The 20718-nt window shown below is 54.5% G+C and overlaps 3 long non-coding RNA genes across 5 annotated transcripts; 2 read left to right on the top strand and 1 right to left on the bottom strand.

The window, feature by feature from the left end:
- The first annotated feature begins 1288 nt into the window (after positions 1 to 1288).
- On the top strand, positions 1289 to 7846 carry LOC111090789. 2 transcript variants are annotated; one of them, XR_005353201.1, is made up of 5 exons: positions 1289 to 1773; positions 2613 to 2731; positions 6195 to 6404; positions 6614 to 7289; positions 7393 to 7846. It is a non-coding gene; the product is annotated as an uncharacterized LOC111090789 (long non-coding RNA). The 2 variants fall into 2 exon arrangements; XR_005353202.1 differs by lacking the exons at positions 1289 to 1773; positions 2613 to 2731 and adding an exon at positions 3365 to 3805.
- Positions 7847 to 9790: 1944 nt separating this feature from the next.
- On the bottom strand, positions 9791 to 12246 carry LOC111097055. The gene is made up of 2 exons (XR_005354322.1): positions 11105 to 12246; positions 9791 to 10998 (listed from the first exon to the last, which is right to left on the bottom strand). It is a non-coding gene; the product is annotated as an uncharacterized LOC111097055 (long non-coding RNA).
- Positions 11748 to 19177, top strand: LOC111097054. Of its 2 annotated transcripts, none has more exons than XR_005354323.1 (4): positions 11748 to 14367; positions 15655 to 15837; positions 17609 to 18132; positions 18516 to 19177. It is a non-coding gene; the product is annotated as an uncharacterized LOC111097054 (long non-coding RNA). The 2 variants fall into 2 exon arrangements; XR_005354324.1 differs by having other exon boundaries at positions 17609 to 18107.
- The last annotated feature ends 1541 nt before the right edge of the window (positions 19178 to 20718 follow it).

The raw sequence follows: 20718 nt of genomic DNA on the forward strand, positions 1-20718 counted from the left end.
ACACCTTGCTTATCCATCTGCTTCTGTCCGGGGCTGTGCACTCCAACAGGGCTGTGTGTGGGGCTGGATGTGTTCTGGTGACGTCAGAGTAGTAGCCCCTGGCCCCACAGGGCTGTTAAACATGGAGAAATCAAAATTTCAGTTTAGAGACCTTAAATGTCAGTGTTAGTAGCCCCAAATGGTTAGGGACAATGGTGTTGGCAGCATAGGTATAGTTGCTTAGGTGCCCACGGCTCAAACGGAGAGGGCTCCAGGGCCTGTGGGCTCGGGTCCTCGGGTGCAGGGCTTCCTAGTAAGGCACAGCCGCCGCCGGTGTCCCTGAGGTCCGCCAAGCACTCTGCACGCCACACTTGGTCCTTCCAACGACGCTATGGGTGATACTCAGCATTTTGCGGGTGAGGAAATCAGACCACCCGCAGCGTCACGCAGCTTGTGATCGTGGGCTGGGACGGGCCCATCCAGCCTGACCGGCCTCAGCACTGCGGCCACCGCTCTTCACCGCTCGCTTGGAGCAAAGCCAGGCAGCCTCAGCTTTCTCTGGCCGGCCTTCTGCCCCATGTGCCAGGCTGCTCCTCGCTCTGAGCCGGCTTCCCCAGGGCATGGCCCAGGCTTATCTGGGCATCATCTGGACGCTTCTTTTGCGAGCCACGTTGTCCCCTTGGAAACCATGGCTTCTGCCCAGAGAGCTTTTGGAGGACATGCATTCGGCCCCCAGCTTGGCCCCTGGGGGTTGTCCAAGGCCCTCAGAGAGAAATCAGGGAGGCTCTGGCGGCCAGAAGTGTCTGGAAGCATCTTTTCTTCTATTGTTGAGGAAAGCAGGAGGGGAGGCCCGCCTGGGCCGTGGGCCCAACCCGGAGGACTTCGTGAAAGAACAGATGCCTGATCTGGGACTTCCCAATCAGGCCTCTTTGGCTTGGCACCTGTCCCCGACTCGGGGGGCCTGATTCTGTGGCAGTGCCCCGAGCAGATGGGTCTGACTCAGGCCGGGCAGCAACTAGGGTCTGTGACGACGTGCATTGCTGTGGGCACCACTTCCCGGAGGCTGTGGCGGGCAGCTGCGGGACCGTGGCCCGGCCGACCCGCACTGGGGACTGTGCCCGGGACAGAGCCTGGCTGGCAGAGATGATCTCACAGAGCCTTTGTTTCCCTGTCAGGGTAGGGACACATCTGAGAGCTGGCGGTTTTCTAGACGCAGCAGGCTGGGCTCAAGGGGCAGAAGCAGCTTATTCTTACTGATGTCTGTGCTCACCTTTCCTCTTGGGACATACGTGCTCCATGAGACCCTACAGCTTCCCCTGGGGTCACAGACATCACACGACTGAGCTCTAGGAGTGGCACTTGTGCATACGTGGGCCCGGCTTCCCAGACCTGCCCCTAAAATCTCCAGGTGGTGCCCTTGCGAGCATCACCCCCAGGGGAGCAGAAGAAGCCCAAGAGCCACGAGCAAGGCTGAGTCACACATGGGAGGAGCCGGGACTCCCGGATGACCACATCCGATCCACACCACGCTGTGCCCAGGTGACCAGTACTTGCCCCGCACTGGGCCCTGTCCTGCGGGTGGTCTGTCTCTGCAGCCAGCCCGCTAGCTGAGGACAATCATCACAGACAAACGGCGTCTGTGTCAGACCCATGCTGGCAACCTTTGACTTTTCTCAGAGCTCATTTAACGCGTGACCTCAGTGGTGGCCAGAATGTCAAGGAACTATAAATATAAAGCATCTTGGTGGCAAATGACAAAAGACGCATTTGGATCCCAGACAAAGGGAAGGAAAGGTGTGTGCTCCCCACTTGTCTGTCACCCCATCACCCACTTGGCATCTGGCAGAAGACCAAAGCCATTTCTGCGGCATGGTTTTGGATAAACACCAGGCAAGGACACAACGCAGTTGGCTCTGGGTGGCCTTCCCTTCACCAGATGCCACAGCTGTCTATCCGTGTGAACAGCAGAGGAAGGACGCTTCTGCAGAGCAAATGCAGAAAAGGCCCCCAGGTGGAGGCGAGTCTGAGGTCTCGCAGCTGTCCCAGGGGGGTCAGGGCTGGCCCGGAGTGGACATCGGCTAGAGGACTCTGGATGGGGCAGGGAGCTGTGCACGGATCTCAGCCTGACATGGGACCGTGGGGCATAAAACGGGAAATCTCACTCCTGTGCCCTCAGGAAAACAATGCTTCGGCTCAGAAACACTGATTTCCCGCAAATGCCTGGCTTCCAGGAGGCTGATAGCATTAGGTTTCTCTACCGCGTTGGGGAGTTGGTGGGTGGCGGCCACATATCAACCTTGGGAAGTTTTATCTATGGTTTCCCGAGGCACGAAGGAGAAATGCCCGGGGTCGGCTGGTCTCCCGAAATGAGCTGAATTGAACTTTGTTGGTATGACAGCACTGGTTTTCTCTGCTAGGGGAGATTTCAAAACTGGTCTCCATTTACCTGTTATTATAACGACATCTAGTTGCGCTCCCCGCCCTTGACACCCCTGCCCATCAACACAGCCTAACCCAAACTCTTCCCCCTTCCTCCCACTGGTGGAGCGTTCTGAACTGCAACTGCTCTCTCTTCCCAAGTAAACTCACCTTTCTGACAATTTTGATCTTGCCTCAGTTTATCTTTTTTTTAGGTGGACTTTCCTTGGTGTCAGAAGTGGGACCCAGAAGAGATGGCCCCCAGAGGACAATGACCCTTGGACTCAAGCAGATGCCCACAGTCAGCCCCCTGCTCATGTCAGCCTTGTATTAGGTGATGCTTCTCTCAAATTCCCAGATCCCTTCCTTTGGTGGAGCTCTCTGATTTTATTCTGGATCTGTCTAAAGACTTCATCCTTTTTGACGAAGGACTCATTTGTTTGCTTAGTGGACACAGGCCAGAATGTTGGTATCATTCCTTTGGGACTCTTGAGAGCAAAAATAAGCAAACAAATTCAAGTAATGTCAGTGGACACAGAGCGAGCAAATAAACACTACCAGAGTGCTTGCCACCTCTTCCAGAGAGAGAACGGTCCGTGGTACAAAAGACTCCCACAGGAGGTGAGCTGGTCAAGGACAGGCCAGATGGGCATTCTTGCCTCTGCAAGACAATTTCCATGCCACGAGGGACACCAGGAAACTGGAAGTGTTATCCCATGAGACACACACTTAAAATACAGCTCCCAACCCCGAAGGTGCACCCAACGATCCAGCTTTCACCCTTTCTGGGTGGTTTTTTTTTTTTTTTTACTCTCAGGAAAACCTCTGAGATGGGGGACCCCAATCAACTAAAACCCCTACGGGAGGTCCCCCTGTGAGACCTCCCATTGGGCTTATGTTAAAAAATGATGATCTGTCCTCATGCATGTTTTTGACAATGAGCACGTCATTGACCGTCATGGGAACTTATGATCTGACCGGAACTGCTTTTCTTCCAGACGAGATTGGAAGACCCCAGCAATAGAACCAAACAGTCTGAATGTGAGAGCTATCTCAACGGATACCTGGAGGCTTCCAGATGTACACAGGAGTCTACAAACGCCTCCTTACAAAATGCTATTTCTGAGTTGACTGAAGCAGATAGACAACCAGAAGGAGATAAAGCACCTGAGGGGTCTACCTCAACTGCATCGACTCTAACCACATCCCTCCACCTCCTTGACACCTACCTTTGCCTTTTGCTGCCCTCTCTCCTTCACCTGAACCCCCTTCTTCTCTGGTGCTGAAACCAGGTGAAATTCTGCCTTCTAAAATTTAAAATCCTTCTGAGGATCCCACCAAACCACTAATTGCTTACATCCCACAGGCCAACACTGAACGTAGCACTGTCCTAAAAGATTTTCTCAAGGTGAGTGAGGCTCTTCATAGACTTGCCGAAAAATTCATTACTGTAATTCCAGCTTCTCTGATCTTTATCACTCCGATCTGTATCGTTAGTCCACCTGCGGGCAAGCCCAGCACTGGATAAAAGCCCCAAATAACTTTCAGAACTCCAAGCAAGTGCACAACCAGCTCTTTTATAGGACCAGGTTCATGCCATTCGCAAAAGGTTGCCCGGGGCCATCGCAAGGGCTTTTCCTACACTGGTAGACTGGAATGAAATTCAGGCATACCCCCAAAGTCTGCCAAATATGTTCACGATTATTGCAGCAGACTGCCAATTGTTTTTAAAGAAAATTCTGGACTCCCTATAAACGTTGGCTACACCAGGGTGGCCTTTAATTCAATGTTTATAAATTATTTTTTTTAATTTTTATTTATTTATGATAGTCAGAGAGAGAGAGAAAGAGGCAGAGACACAGGCAGAGGGAGAAGCAGGCTTCATGCACCGGGAGCCCGATGTGGGATTCGATCCCGGGTCTCCAGGATCGCTCCCTGGGCCAAAGGCAGGCGCCAAACCGCTGCGCCACCCAGGGATCCCATGTTTATAAATTATTTAAAGAGAGATCAAGCTTTGTTAGTCAAGAGGACCTGCAGGCATAGGAAACTAGGCTCACCCCGATCTTGGCCTTGTAGTTTACCGGTGAGCGTGCACCCCACAAGATGATTCCAAAGAAGGCCACCTAAAATCGTAAATCTCTGCAACTGCAACCGGTGGAAACTCCCTACTGGACTCTGTCATTGCTGTAGACAGCCTGGCCAGGGGAAGAAGGGAGGCGGCAGATTGGAAAGGTCTAGGTGATTATGGCTTTCCAAGAACCAAGGATCAGACTGGCCCCAAAGGCCAGGGGGTCCCCTGGAAACGTTCCCTGTGCTACCATTACAGAGTCTGGGGGAAGCCCCTCTCCGGATCGAGGATGAATGCCGTACAACCCTCACTGACACCTGACACCTGATGTACGGGTGGAGAATGTATTGTGAGAGCCCTAATAAAGTGGCCTGAGTGAGGAGCGCTGAGAAGCCAGTGGTCAGGGAACGCTGGTATTTGTAGCGTGGGAAATATTCGTAGCCGGTTGGGAATGATCTCACGGAGACAGAAGATCTGAGACAGTAGAGGAAGTGAGAGGAGACAGGACCAGGATGCCCAGCCAGGAACCATGTGCTAGGAGGAGAGAAGGAAAGTGAGCTGCCCCAGGAGAGGAGACGGAGGTGGGTGGGGAAGAATCAAGCACTGAGGATCCTGCGATGAGTGGATGAGGGAAAAGAGACACTCACCGGCGGGGAGCACAGCGCAGGCGACGATGGAGAGGGGTCTGAGTGGAGGAAAGGGATACAAAATAATCTGATTCGGGACCAGGCAAACCGTCCCGGTGAGATAACCCCAGGGTGGCATGCGGGGTTGCTGGAACAGGTGCATGTCCCCTTCCGTCCTGGTGAGGCCCCCAGGCCCTGCTCCACCTGCCGCCATCCCCCCAGGCCTCCGGCGCCCGATGGAGCCGACTCTGACACGTGCTTGCAGAGCTCTCTGTGGGGCCCACTGGGTTCCTCACCCCTATCTTCCTGGCCCACTGCCGCCCTTTTCTCACAGACGACATAGGAAGATCCCTGAGCAGACGCAACGCGAATGAGCGTGTGACCCTCACATAAGACCACCAGAGCTCCGTGGTCTCCGCTTCTACCGGCGTTATGTTTATTAGGAAGGATTTATGCACTGCCAGCAGGTGACCAAGAAAGTGTTTGAGGATGGAAATGGTTTGCACGGTCCATGAAATTCCGAGTTTGTCAAGGCCTTAGTCCAGAGTTCTTAGAGGAAAAAAGACACTCACCTGCAGTGGGTAATCTCACAAAATTCCTAAACGCTGTCACAGACGTGCCGAGGGACTCCGACCACGCATGACGGACCTGGCCTCCTTCCTTGCATCAAGCTGTGGAAATGGAGGATCGTTTTCTTGGGCCACGTCATGCATCTGCAGCACGGAGCACCGGTACCAGGAGAGAGGGGACCACAGAGCTCGCAATCATTGTCGTAGTCAGCAGTCAGCAGGCCAGCACTTCACAAACATAGGGATTGGCTCCAATTCCTTAAAATATTGTTTTTATTTTTTTAAAAAGGGTGTTTTAGGGGGCCCTGGGTGGCTCCATTGGTGAAGCGTCTGCCTTCAGCTCAGATCATGATCCTGGGGTCCTGGGACAGAGTCCTGTGTCGGGCTCCCTGCTCAGTGGGGAGTCTGCTTCTGCCTCCCCCTCTGCTGCTCCCCCTTCCTGTGCTCTCTCTATGTCAAATAAATAAAATAATTTTTTCTAAAAAAAGAGTGTTTTATATAATTGTTTTTCTATGCTTTGATTTTGTCCCACAGGAGTTTGTACACCCATTTTACAGATGCGGAGAGTGGAAGGAGGACTTTCTCAAGGTCAAGGCAGGCCCCCTGGGAGCAATGGGGAGCGGGACAATCATCGTGGGCTCACCATGGCAGGTTGCGGACACGTCTACCTCCCCCACTAGCCGGTGACCTCCCTGGGCAAGGACTGTCCCCATCTGTTCTTACAGCCCAGCACCTAACCTGAAGGTAGGAAGGACGCCCCCGGGGGCAGGGTTCCTGCAGCGTTTCTATCTTTCTCCTCCGGACATCTGACTGTCTTTCAGGGACCGAACCTCCCTCCTCCCACGTCCCATCAGGCCCATCCAGCCAGCTTGGGTTTTTTTTTTTTCTCTTGTGATTGTGATATAGTTCTGTGATTTTTATGATTAATTTTTATATTATTTATTTCTCTGCAGACGCAGAGAATTTTTCAACTCACTTCAAGAGCGTTCCTGGTTGCTGGCTGCCATAAGGTCCTCATCCGATGATTCCAGCATCCGCGTCATCTTGGTGCTGGTGTCTGCCGACTGTCGCTTCTCATTCATGTTGTGGCTTTCCTTGTTCTTGGGGTGATGAGTGATTTTCCACTGTATCCCAGGCAAGAGACTGGATCTTCTCCGGCCTTCTCTCTTTAGGAGGAAGTCCCTGTCGGGGTGCAGTATTTATGGCGCCCCCCACCCGGGCCTCCTCCTTGTATGCAGTTAGGGAGGGATTCAGCTGGTTAGGGAGGGATTCGGCTCCCTCCTTGACCCACTGACGCCCTTCCTGAGAAAGTGGGGAGCAAACAGAGTGCATGAAAGGGAACAGGATGCTGCGCAGACCCACCTCCCCGCAGCTTGCTCTGGCTCATCTGTGCTGAGCGAACAGAGAGGGTCACTCCCGCCAAGAGACCACCTGCTTTGGAAGACAGCCCTGTGAGCTACACCTGTAAGGAGCGTAAATCACATTTAATCCTCAGGTCTGTTATGAGGATTACCCGAGCTCAGCACAGTCCACGGATCCCAGGAGCTCATTAGAAAAGCAGATTTCAGGCCGTGCCCCAGACCCCAAGGATGAGACTCTGAAATTTAACGAGCTACCCAGAGGTTTCAGGTGTGTATTAAATCAGAACACCCAGATCCAAAGTACTTACAAGCACATGTGGAAAGCTAGCGACCTCGGTGATAATGTGCACTGCTGTTCCTTTTTCCTGCAGATGGTCCCCGCCTCAGACACCCAGACCTGGGGAGGCATCTGCATTCCACCCGCCCTTACGGTGCAGAAGGCAGGCTGGCCTCCACTGCAGATGCCATGAGGGTGCTGCAAAGCCTAATGGGCTGCTGCCCCTCATGCATTATTTCAAGGGATGACAGCTTTATCCCATGTGGAATTTCTTCAAGAACAGCTTCTTTGAGGATGAGCTTTTACCTTTTTTTTTTTTTTGACCTCACATCCAAGAATGAGTGGAAAAGTACTTGCGCATCATGAGTCAGAATTCGTCAGACCCCAGAACACGGAAGAACGGATGTATCACCGTAAGGCCTCCCATGGAGGACCGACCACGCACAGTGAGAACCCAGTTACGCGTGCCCCACCCCAGCCCCTCCATCATCCTCCGATGCAAGAACAACTGTCAAGCAACATCCTTCCCATCTTTGTTACACAAAGAAATCTGCTTCACATTAAACTCTTTCTGAAAAGTGTTTTGAATTATCATAAAAAGGCTTTATGACGTGTGCAGAGTGAAGATTGCACAGAACACAGACAGCTCTGCCCTTGTGTACTCAATCCCCGTTTGCTCTTGCGCTTTGAAAACACGATGCAGGTGTTTGGGAACGGGGGCCGGTGTGCCGGTCGGGGAAGTTCACACTTGGTTACCCTCTGGAGCTGGTGATCTTCACCCTCTCTTTCCTGCTCAGATGTTTGCAACAGTGTCAGATAAAAGTCAGAGTTCATGGGGCAAGAGAGAGAAGCAGGGCCTCGGTGTCTGGGTGGTGAGGCTTTTGAACCCAGTGGGCAGATGTGAGCCCCACTTGGCGACCTCTGCACCTGCCCGTCGCCAGGGAACTTGTGGAAGGAAGACCGGAACAGCAGCTAGTCATAGCCCAGGTTGGGGTGAGCGGGTGAGCGTCCGCAGCTTTCCCCTGGAAGTAACGGGGAGGCCGCCGGGAGGAGCCTCGGGGCTGGGCTCCAGCCAGGGCGCCAGGAGGGCTGCGTGCCTGTGTCCCTGCCCCGTCCGCCCACAGCCTCCGTGAGCCTCCAGCAAGAGCATCCTGGCCGCCTCGCCAGCAAACCCTCGCCAGGCTCGCGGTGCTCTGGAGCGTGTACAGCTGAGGCTTGTCTTTTTCTCCCCAAACCGAACGCTCATCGTCACACGGCAGCAGCTTGGAATCATTTCCTTTCGTTCCCTCCTCGGTGGTGTCCCAGCCGATACCACCCTCTGTGTGGAAGCTTCTCACCCACATGTCGAATTCCAACAAAGGCAGGGAGTGCTGCCCCCTTTAGCATCCGATTTGTTTTTGCAGGAGACAAGGACACGTCCCCTCTGTGTCTCGGGGGTCGGCCCCCACACCTGCTCTCTCCCAGGACACGGATGCTGTGTTTTAGCTTCTCGGCCCGATTCTCCACTTGAGAAATGTCCTCTATATGCCTCCTGGGACTGGTCTACTTTTTCAAATGACAGTAGAAATAGGCTCTGGGCCTGGGGTGGCACGTCCATGCAAGCGAAGTAAGGGTGGGGAGTTCCTTGAGGAGGCGGCTGTACCTGTTTGTTAGGAAAAAGATGGGAGCGCAGCAGACTCCGATCTGGCTTCCTGTTCCCTTGCTTTGTGTGGGGGAAGGTTTTCCACTAATGCGTGCGCCCATGAGCTCAGGGAGTGCATGTCCGGCGTGATCCCCGGGGCTGCCTCTAGGGGAAGGCCTGCTGTGCACACCCAGGGCGATGGCTGCCTACCGTGTCACCCTGTGCTCGCAGGAGTGCCACCAGACACCAGCTCTGCCGGTAAAGAAGAGCGGGAGATGGCCCAGCCACGTGCCGCAGAACGAGGCCATGCCAAGTGGCCGTCCCACCCAGGATCAGGCGCCGATGTTCCCACTTCTGCCACCGATCTTTCAAGTCGCGCAGGCTTCACTGTCCTGCAAGGCTCCTACACTGCCCCCAGTGAGTGCCCTCTGCGTGCACGCTCCAGGGCGGCAGCCACACACAGGGCCACCACGTAGGACATGCCGAGCTCAGGGGTGGCAGAGGGGCTCCCAGGGTGGGGTGTGGGCCTTCTCTCCCGGGAACAGAAGAAGCACCACGTCCTGGCAGCTCCTGACCAGGGCTTGGAAAAGCCAGGGCTCGAGCTCTATGTCCACCACACATCATGTGATGGTGGTTCACGGAGAAGGAGGGGATCAGAGGGAGACTCATGTGCAACCCAGTTTAAAAATGTAAGAAATAAAGCGCATTTGCAATATTTCGATCTTTTGCTGATTGTGAGACTGATACATGGGTAAAAAGTATTGCAAATAAAATGAGTATCAATTGGTGTCAGAAGCCAAATATTAAATACAGGTAAGGAGTATAAATAAATAAATAAATAAATAAATAAATAAATAAATAAGTCAATAAATAAAACAATTTCTAAAACGCTTTACTGAGGCTGCAAATGTCACATCCCCAAAAGATCACAAGGAACACTCCAGAAAACAGACAAGGCGATCTGCATTCAGTTCTTCCGAGAGGAGGCAGGCAGGTCGTGGGGGGCACAGAGGAAGGCCCACTGCCCCGTGGGTCTGAGGCAGCAGGGAGGGCCGGCCAGAGTATGACCCCCTGGAGATCGCCGCAGGGACGCTTCTTGATGGCAGGCACCATCTCCCCAGGGCACAGAGAGGGAAATGAGCCCACGTGCATGCTTTGCAGTTTTTGCAGGGAGCTTTGCATGCTCCCCTCCACCATCCAGGGAGGAACACCTTCTCGGACACCAGACATGGCAAGGAAACCGAGTCACACTGACAGTGGAGGGTGGGTGGGCAAGGACCCCTGTCGTCCTCGCAGCCTTCCTTCTGTAGCGAGCACCCCTGAAAACTAGCCGACAAGGAAAGACCTAGATCCTGCTTCTCCAGAAGAAACGGCAGCAAGGATCCCAGCCCACCTGTCTGTGCCCGTGACGGCGAGGCTGGAAGGGAGAGGTGCACGAGGACGTCTGCGGGAGGAGACGGTATTACAGGGAGGGAGGATTTCCTCATTCTCCCGCTTGTTCACCCTGCACCCGTGGGTCGGCCAAGCGCGGACGCCAGGACACCGCACTGCTGAAAACCCGCCCCACGGTCATGGCCCATCGGAGAAATGGGGGAAATGTCAACCTGTCAAGTAACTGATGCAAAGAAGTGTGGAGTTCCAGAGAGGATGGGAGCCAGGAGTGGGAGGGGGCTGTGTGGGGACCCAGGGTCGGGGGGTGACTGAGGCATGCCCGCGGCCACCTGCTGCCCCAGCTCCCGCCAAGCTGCAGCCGCGGGAGGGCAGGGGTGTCAGAGCGCTTGCTTAAGACCGTGGGAGTCCTCTGGAGTCCCGAGTGCGAGTGCGTGTGCCTGTGCGTGTGCAATCCCACATATCCCAGAGCTGGGTTCTCATGCTGAGATGCGTGCAGGGGTGGACCCTCCAAGGACAGTCCCCACTGCCTGCGTCCCTCCCGTCCCTTGTGACTCCAGACGCGGTGCCTTCAGCTGGCTGTGAAGGCTCATGAGAGCATTTGGGGATTCCTCCGAGGTGTGAGCTCTCTGACGGAGGGTCGACTGGCTCAGGAGGCCTTCGGGACCTGCCTCCAGCAGGTGGTTGCAACTGTGAAGTGGCGAGAGCGTGTGGAGGACCCGTCTGGTGGGTGCCGTCTCATGGGTCCCCCCCGCCATCCCCTCACAGCTCCCAACCCCCCAGGGCCCTCACACACGTGCACTGCTCTGCGCCCCTGCAGCCAGACCGGGAGGTCCTCCTGGAGCATCTGTCGTGTTCACACCACCGCTGAGAAACATCGGCCGCGTCCCCGGTGCCCGAGAGGATGATCCCACTCCCTGATCGGCAGGACTTCCTGCAAACCGTCCTCCTGGCCTTCCATGTCCCCGGTGGCCCAGCTGCTCACCGCTCTCCTGGACGCTCTGGGCTCTGAGGCTCCCTGCCCATCTGCTGCCTTCCTTCCCGTCTCTCCTGCTCATCCCGCCCCCGGCATCGCGCCCGTCCTATGCGGGTCCCAGCCGGGTGGCGCGGCCCTGCCTGTCATTCGTCGGAGGAGCACAAACTTTCCCCCGGGCCAGGCGTATCCTGCTTTGCGTTATCTCCAACCGTACAGCCACTTCCCTATCTGCTTCCTGCCCTCTCCCCAGCCAAACATCTTTCTTTCTTCTTCCTGATTTTGAAGTTTCTGGCTTCTGAACCCTTGGGTTTGCTAGAAAGCGGACTTCCAGACGGCCAGGGGGGGCGATAGTCATATCTGGAATGTCTCTGGTTCCCTTCTCTGAGGAGCTCTCCCCACATTCCGTGTGCGTGAGCTCACCAACCCCAGCGTTTCTGCACGCCAGGGGTGGAACAGGTGTTTACAGGAGAGCACCGGCCCTCGTCGTCTCGGCACCATGATGGGGTGAGTCACACGACTGAAATAGAAGCTGCTAGGGTTGCAAACTTAGTTCTGTTTCCACTGAGTTGATTGGCAAGCACTTAACTGCTTTTTTTTTTTTTTTTTTCCACCACCACATGGACGTTTACACCACCCAGATAAGCCTGCTCCCAAATCTCCGGTGGCTCACCCACTGGCACCAGGATAAAAGCGACGTTCTTTCCTCTGGTACAATAGGTCCCCGTGTGGTGTCCCCTTCATCTGTGACAGACCACTCTCCAGCTCCGGGAGGCCCTCGCCCCTGCCTGGAACGCTGTACTCCTGCCGAGCAGCTTGTGGGCCTCCGGGCTCACGGCTGCTGCTCCCGGACCCCTGCCCGTGCCTTGGGAGCGTTGCGAGCTTCAGTCGCTCCTCAAACCTCAGCTCAAATGCCAAGTGTGGCCTTTCTCTCTGGGCCTATGCTCCTTTACTCCTGAGATCTTGGCATGTGGTTTCCAGAAAGCTGTAATCCTTTCTTTCCATGGCTTTTGTCATTAAGCTGAGACCAGAGAACACGCTCTTCCATCTGTATTTCCAGCTTGCATCGTGTTCCACTACAGCTGTGTAACCAAGTCCTCCCAAACTCGCGGCTGCTCCCCCAGGCTGGGGCGGGTGGTTTACTGAACCGAAAATGTGGCCAGCGCTCAGCTGTGGGAGCTCCCACCAGCAGCCCCTCTGCCGGGAGAGGCCGTTGTGGGGGAGGATTTGCAGCCTGAGGACCCCATCCTTGACTCTTGGAATAGAATTTGCTGTTATGAACGTGAGCTGAGGACAAGGAGCTCCTCCGGGGATGTTCTAGCACGTTTGGCTCTGGAGAAGACGGGAGACAGGAACACGTTCCCTCACGCAGCAGGACCAGGGCCTGTGCTCACCTCTCCCGCTCACCCTGATGCCCACCACATGGTCCCAAGAGGGAACAGCGAGCGCCTGGCTGCGGACAGCCGTCCACCCCCTCTTTTCCAGGAATATTCCACAACCGGGCCCGTGTGGCAAGAGCACCTAGAGGGACACGAGGGCTGATGGAGATGGTGCTTCCCCACCATCCCTGTCCCTGGCCCGGGTCCCTCTGTCCTCCAGCCTCTGCCCTCTGCCCTCAGAAGGAAGAGCTAGGGCACGGAGGGCAGGACATTGACTCCCCTGACCTCCTACACTCACGTGTCATTAGAACTAGCGGACATGCACCCGGGACGTCTTCCCTCCACCTGCGGGCCCCAGGAAGCTCCACGCTTCTGGAACGTCTGCCGTGGAGGACGAGCTGCTCAAGCATTCTCAATCTGTGTATGTGGTAGCAGGACCATCACCCCCCGCCCGGGAGTGACCATGAGCCTCCGTCCCTGCAGACAGGTCACCCTGGATTGCACATAGTTCCCCGCGGTCTCAGTTTCTCCTCCGGGCTGGAGGGCGGCCCTGGTGCCTGGTGCAGGAGCAGCAGAGGAGGATGGCAGGCGGGCCAGCCCCCCAGTGCTCCCTGCGCCCAGCAGGTGCCTCCCGGCTCCCCTCCTGTCTCCCCTGCACCTCATGCCGCTGGATCCAGGTCGCGCGTGCTTCCCTCAGAGCCTGGACGCATCTTTCTGCAGACTTGCCTATTTCATGATAAATTATGCTCAATTTCCGTTTCCTCTTTTTCTCCGAGTACCTGCCTTCCTCCATCCCTGCAACCTGAGGTCATCCCAGCCTCTAGCTGATGGAAACTCAGCGTTGCCCTTTGTCCAACAAGCTACATCCACAAAATCTAAGAACAAAAGCTGCCTTCTGGGTGACGGGAGGTCGGTGGGGAGCCACCACTTGGCCACCGATGGCTGACTTCTGCTGGGGGGCCTCCAGGTGCCTGCGGTGGGCCCTGCTCTGGAGGACAGCGAGCACCCACAAGAGAGAGAATGCCCATTTCCAGGTTGCACATTGCTCTGGGCATCACGCGTCCAGCAGGACGGTCTGAAGCGCTGGCCCCCAGGAGGCTGGAGTGAAGAAAACAGAGACTCCCATCTGCTGGGACCTGTCCTGTGTTGTCTGGTCTCTGGTGTGAACTGGAGACCCTTCTCAGTACCTCAGCCACCCCAAAGGCAAGGAAAGGGAAGACCCAGGAGCTGGGAGCACAGGACACTGTAACCAGGGCAAGAATACCTGTGTACCCCTTGGGTGGGCCATGGGGAACCCCACCCCGGGCTTCCCAGGAATTGGGCTTTGTCCAGGATCTTCCCATCGTGAGATCCTGGGCCATCAGGTTGGATGTCCAGGCCTCCAGGCCCATCCGTGTGAGGTCCTCCTGGCTGCACAGTGGCTGCCACACTGGTCCCCATGGTGGGCAACTGCTGCTCCCGGCTCTGGCCCTCAGCTCTGACCCATTCCCTGTGTCCCAGGGACAAGCTTCACACAAGTGGTGCTCAGAGAGGCCTGAGAGGGCCTGCCCTAACAAGGTGAAGTGTGACTGGAGGGGGCCTGCCCTAACAAGGTGAAGCACACCTGAGGGGCAGCTGCTTGGGTCTTCAGCATCCTTGACCATCTTCACAAAGGAAGGAGAGGGAAGCATTGGCCAACGAGGTTCCGTTTAAAGAGCTGTTCCTATGGTTTGTAACCAGTCACTTGGGGTGGGAACAGACTTGGAAAGCTGGTCGTTGTCCGACCAGACCTCCTTGCTGATACACACCACTGGGACCCGGTCTCTCACCCTCTGCTGCTATCAGACAGCTGCCACTTGTCAAAGCATGTGGCCACCCACCTCGGGGGGTCACGTACAGTTCACATTCACCTTCATGTGGGATGGAAGGAAAAACATCACCTTCAAACCAGCCAGTGTGACCAGCACCAGCACCAGAAGGGAAGTGAGGGCCTCGCCATGCCGTGAGGACCCCGGGGTCCAGCGGGGTCCAAAGGGCAGTGGGGAGCCGGGGTGGGCTGTGACCTGGCTGGGCTGGGTGGGGGGCGGCTCCAAGAAACGCAGGCTCGTGACATCCAAGTTCCGGTCTGTGAGTCCTGGTCCCGGCTACAGCTGACTTGGTGACATAATCTCGAATCTGGGATTTGACAGGTGACATTCTCACTCCTCCTGCTGGAAATGTGCCTCGGGGGCCTACCTTGTGTTGGCATGGCTCTTCCTCTCCCTCTCCCTCCCTTCCCTCTCTGCACTTGCTGCCTGTCCCTCGCACACTTGGGGATTAGGGCGCCCCTCCAATGTGGAGCAAAAGATCCAGAGGCATCTGAAAATTCAGGGTGAAAACAGCCTGGAGCCCAGGAGCCAGGTGGAGGGTGGGGTTCAGCAGCTAATGCAGAGCCAGCAGGAGATGAACCCTCGTGGAGGGTGTGGGCCTGCAGTGCTTCTCCTCCGGGTCGGTTCCTTGAAAAGTCATAGCATTCTCCCGAATTTCTCAGGATTCCCTGTCTTCCAGGGATCATAAATTCTGCATCTGTGTGTGCTTGTGTGTGTGTGTGTGTGTGTGTGTGTGTGTGTGTGTGTGTGTGTGTAAGGTAGAGCTCCGAGATTAGAGAAGCACACCCTGCTAAGCAAGACTGCATCACTCACCACAGGCTTCCCAGGGAAAGGACCCATCCCTTTTCCCTAAGGTGACACCCCTTTTAGAAGCGTTTCTCGGCGCTTGGACACCCACCAGCAACCAGGAAATGCCTCAGTCTCAGAAGGAAGACTCTGTGGGTACCAAAGTTTTTTTTATATTTTGACAGTTTTAAAAAAAAAAAAAAAAGAGGGAGCGGGGACAGGGACCCTAATCACAGAAGGAGCAGATTGCACCTCAGGCAGCACGTTTCTGAGCATTTGTGGTTTACAGACATGAGTAAAACAGAAACAGTTTGTCCCAGCCCATGGGGAGGTCAGCTCGGTCCACTCTCTTGTTTTGCAGACACTCTGGTTGGAGAACAAAGCCCCGCCGCTTCCCGAGAAACGCACCCTGGCCTGAAACCAAGGATGCCGTAGCTCTGCAAAGCCTGGCAGGGGAAGAAATGCCCTCGCTCCGGGTGCAAGCGCCTTCCGCGGGTTCCTGCCCCACCTCCGGCAAACGACTCTCGCTGCCCCCCGGCCTCAGGTGCTTCTCCCACAGCAGGCTGTTCCCTGAGGACACCACCCCCCCCCCCCAGCCCACCTCCGGGTGCGGCTGTGAATCCTCTCTGTCCTGTTCTTACCCCAGACCCCGGGGGCTGAGGCTTTCCCGGCAGGTGCTTGGCCACTGCCTGTGGATGCGGAGCCAGCCTGCGTGGCCCCCGGGCAGGCCCGTGATGCCCATGCTCCCTCTGCCCCCCTGCCCACTAAGGCCAGGCTCACAGCACAGGTGGGCTCCCAAGTGCACCTGCCGAGGGGGGCCAGTCCACGTGAGGCGTTGTGACTTCCATACCCACAGTGCAGGCAAGACTCTATGGACATCATGAGGACAGGTCACTCGCTGGCGCCTTAAGCTGTGTCCGTTCAGAGAGAAGACACTCTGACCCACGGGTTCCCTGGGGTCTGAGCAGCATGATCCACAATCCAAGACACAGGTAGGATGGGATGCTGGTGGTAAGGAACAGCCACGGCTGGCCTCGTGCCCGAGGACGTCGGCAGCACTGCCAGGACGGCACATGAAGCCACCTCGTGTGGGTACTGGGCCACTCATGTGGGCCACCACCTGCTTCTGAAACCCAAAGCTGTGCCCGGACTCTTCATTTGCCACGGGATGGCCAATGTGACTCTCTGTGCTCTGGCCTCCACCTGCCATTTACATGTACCTGCAACCAGACCCCTCAGCCCGTCTGTGCCCCAGATGCCCCAGGTCTTCCCACAGACCCTCTCCCTGCTGACCCTGCCCACCGTCTCCCATTCAGGTGTAAGCATCCCCCTGCCTTCCCACAGCTTCCGTCTGTGTGCCTCCACCATGTGGGCTCAGTCTTTCCACCCCCAATGCCAGCAGGCACAAAGGAGCCTGTCCTCTCTGTGCCCAGATGGCCTGACACCTGGCAGGTGCCCAACAAGGAAGTAACTAGACAAGACACTGCGTACGTAAGCAAGTCAGTCTTCCCTGCTGCGAAACAAAGAGGCCTGCGAAACCAGGCCACCCTCAGGCATTGTAACATCCTGTGAGGCTTCTCCCCCGAGGGGTTACACAGTCCGGGAAGGAACAGTTCTGTGATGACCAAGTCTTTACTGGCATGGGCTAGGTGACAGCACAGCATTGGGCTCGGGAAACATGAGGGTGAACGAAAGCAGGCCTGGTCTGGGGATCACGTTCTGACCACCCAGGGAGACAGGTGAGCCCTGGTAGCAGACGTGCCATTGGGGAGTCCAATGTGGAAGACAGGGTGTGATGGCGCATCATGGGGGACGGGCCATAAGGAAGAGAGAAGAAGCTGCATGAGAGAGCTCCTTGGATGAAGGCCTGGCCAGGAAGGGTTGGGGAGAGGGAGGTACCATGGAAGGCATCCAGGTCTGACCTCACAGAGCTCCACGGGCCTGGGTAGTGTGACAGGTCTGCAGGGATGCGTCTTTTCCTGGCCTATAGGCACCCTGAGTTAAGGCGTCTTAGATATGACTCTGTGCTAATGCTTTATGGATTCCAAACTCTGAGGGTGAGTCCAGCACGGTGAGGTCAAGGTGCGCATGGCCTGTAAGTTACTGGTCATCGAAGCCAAGAGGGCACAGAAATATTTGCAAGTAATTGAAACCTCAATGTAAAGTGATGTTGACAATGAAGGTGTCCATTACCTCACACAGGAGGGAAGAGAGAGCAGTTAGAGGGTTGGTCAGTCACCCTGACATCAATAACCCAGTTTTGTATTTTTCTGATTTTTTTTTTTTTTTTTTTTTTTTTGTATCTGCATTCTCAGCACTCTGACTGGGTTTATAGGATGCAAAGACGGCAGGACAGCAAGAATAGAGCAAGCCTCCTATCTCAGGCCAACAGCCAAAAGAGAAGAGGTCACCCCCCGCTCCCGGAACCTCAAGTTACAAGTGAAACAGTCCCCGACAGCCACCCCGCAGAGGCATCACTACCTCCCAGTGTGTAGGATCCCATCTCCTGCCAGGAGTTGGAATGGGATTGGAATGGACCTTGGACTCACGTGAGGGGCTGGGCCGGGTTGGAGCTCCAGCACCCACAACAAAGAATAAGGAATAGGGTGTTGGGGGAAAACCTAAGAGCGCGCGCCACCTTGGGAGAACGTGTGGAGCGAGTGGAAACGGTCTGAAGAAATGCCTGTGTTTCGAGGTTGGACATGGAGGGGATGGAGATGGAGGCGTGAACCCAGGGAAGATGCTCCTGGAGCTGAGGGCAGACCAGACCCCGCCGAGGAGGCCGAGCCCCTTTGTGCAGAATGCGGCTGGCAGGTCAGGCAGCAGCACAGGATGGTGGGTGAGCCGAGCCACAGGTTCTGGGGGCGTGGTGAGTGCAGACACCCAGATTGGGAAGGCTGCCCAGTGTTTGGGGGGTAAACACAGGGGATGGAAGATACAGGCAAGTCTTGTGAGAAACTCTTATAACTAGGAAATGGGAATAGGCAGTAGATGTAGACTTTTGAGATTTGGCTCCTGTTTTCCTTCTGTGCCTCTTGAGCCTGTTTCATGTTTCCCTGCAAGAACCCCGCTGTATTGAGTGGTACCCAGTGGAGGGGCCAGTGATGGGCTCTACAGGAGGAGGGAGGGGGGCAGGTTGTGTGAATATGTACGAGGTGATGTGCACTAGATGATTAGGGGATAAAGGATTTACTCTCCAGTGACTTTTATCTTTCTCTAAAGGAAGGAATATGAGGAAACCAGAAGCAACTCCACACAGGTGATCTGTTTCCCAGGCTCCCAAGGGCTGTCACCCCCATTTCTCGCCATGATTCCTGAGCCATCTGATAATACGTCAGAGGAATCAGCATTTGCAAGCTGTGACATCATATGCTTTATGGGTAAAGCTGACTTTGAGAATGGGATATGTAGCTGCAGTCACATCAGTGGGCTGATTCTCAACCCAGAAATTAGTTGACTTAGGGAAGCAGTGCCGTGCAGGCAGGAGGTGCTCACACAAGATAGTCAAGGAGAGCAAGGTGGCCTACAGTCATCAGAGCAGACAGAAAGTCCTCAGTAAAGGCCAGAAACAGGGAAACTGGATCCCAAAGCTCTGAAATAATTCAGGATATATTAACTAGATTAAATCCAAGAGCACTGTGTACCCAAAATGGAACATTCATTCTTTAATCCATTACACCAACTATGCCCACCTTCACCAACAGTCCTCAATAATATGAAAAAGAATGTTTAACATTCTCCTCCCCCCAAAAAAATTTGCAAAAACATAGAAATGGCCCAAATTTAAGGAAACACTTTCTCCCATTGTCAAGTTCTGAGGGAGAGATTAAATTCTCTGGTAACTTCAGATCCAAATACCGAAGGGAATAAAGACCAAAACCCAATTATCTTGTCCTTGTGAGTCAAAAAGTTCAAAGAAATTAAAGTGGCCCTCGTTTCCTATTCTGCTTGGTATCAGCACCATGGCTCTGGGGGTGTGGATGGTGTTCACGTGTGTGATGCCTGGGCTCTTTCTTTGGAATCAATGTAGAACTCTGAAGACCCCAGAATTTGAGTTCCCTGGTGCCAGACGTGTGACGTGGCTCCTTTTTTCTTTTAAGATTTTATTTATTTATTCATGAGAGACACACAGATAGAGGCAGAGACACAGGCAGAGGGAGAAGCAGGCCCCCTGCGGGGAGCCCGATGCAGGACTTGATCCCAGGACACCAGGATCACGACCTGAGCCAAAGGCAGATGCGCAACCACTGAGCCACCCAGACATCCCAGATGTGGCTCCTTGTTAAAGAGGCCAAGGGTGTAGGGGACACAAAGGATGATCAAGGCCCTGGCCCCATACCCACCAGCTTTAGCAAGTCAACCAGCAACCAGCCCCCAGAGCAATAACCTCCATCTCTGCAACAATTGTGCATGTCCCAAAAGCCTGCATTTAGTCTTATCCGACTTGGCATCACCTGAAGAAGTGAGTCTCAGGTAAACTTGGTTCTCACCTCTCCAGGAAGACAGTCAAGCGATGCCAGCAGCTCGATAGGCACACCCTATGAACTCAGGTGAAATTGGGAGAAATCTCATAGCAGTTAGTTTTGGCACAGAGCATTTCTATATCTGGAAAAATTAATCTGCGTGAGTGTGGAACCAGCCTCCAGATGAACTTCACCTATCCTGACTTCTGTTCTTCATACACACGGACATGGTTCCTTCCCAGAATGAGTCAGGGATGACCCATGGGACCAAGTGATGGTTAGTGACTTCTGAGTTAGGTCCTAAAGGACATTGCAACGCCTGCCTTGACCTCTTCGGTAGATTGCCCTGGGAGGGAAGCCAGCTGCCGTACCTATTAGAATGCTTTAAATAAAATTTTTTTAAAACCCTAAAAAAGTATATACCGGTGAAGATGTTGAACAGCACAACTCTCATTCACTGCTGGTAGAAGGTAACCTGAGAAGCATGGCATTGCTGGGCAAGGTTGATTTTTTATTGAGATATAATCTATATGGGATAAATGCACAAAAACAAAACTTAGGAATACAGTTTCATGAATTTTGATGATTGTGTACACCCACAGAAACTACTACCCAGATCAAGTGGCAGACCGTTTCCTTCCCCCCAGAAAGTTCTCTTACCTCTTTCCCCAGTCAACATTCATCCACCCCCTCCAGTGGTCACCGTCGTTTTGAGTTCTCTACACATTGATGAGTTTGCTGGGGGTTTTTTGTTTTGTTTTGTGTTGTTTTTTGTTTTTTTGTTTGTTTGAAAGAGAACTGCGGCAGGAGAAAGACTTTTTTTTAAAGATTTATTTATTTATTTATTTATTCATTCATTCATTCATTCATTCATTCATGATAGACATAGAGAGAGAGAGAGAGGCAAAGACACAGACAGAGGGAGAAGCAGGCTCCACAGTGGGAACCCAATGCGGGACTCG

The sequence above is a fragment of the Canis lupus genome, chromosome 1, assembly GCF_011100685.1.
Source record: "Canis lupus familiaris isolate Mischka breed German Shepherd chromosome 1, alternate assembly UU_Cfam_GSD_1.0, whole genome shotgun sequence".
Taxonomy (NCBI): Eukaryota; Metazoa; Chordata; class Mammalia; order Carnivora; family Canidae; genus Canis; species Canis lupus.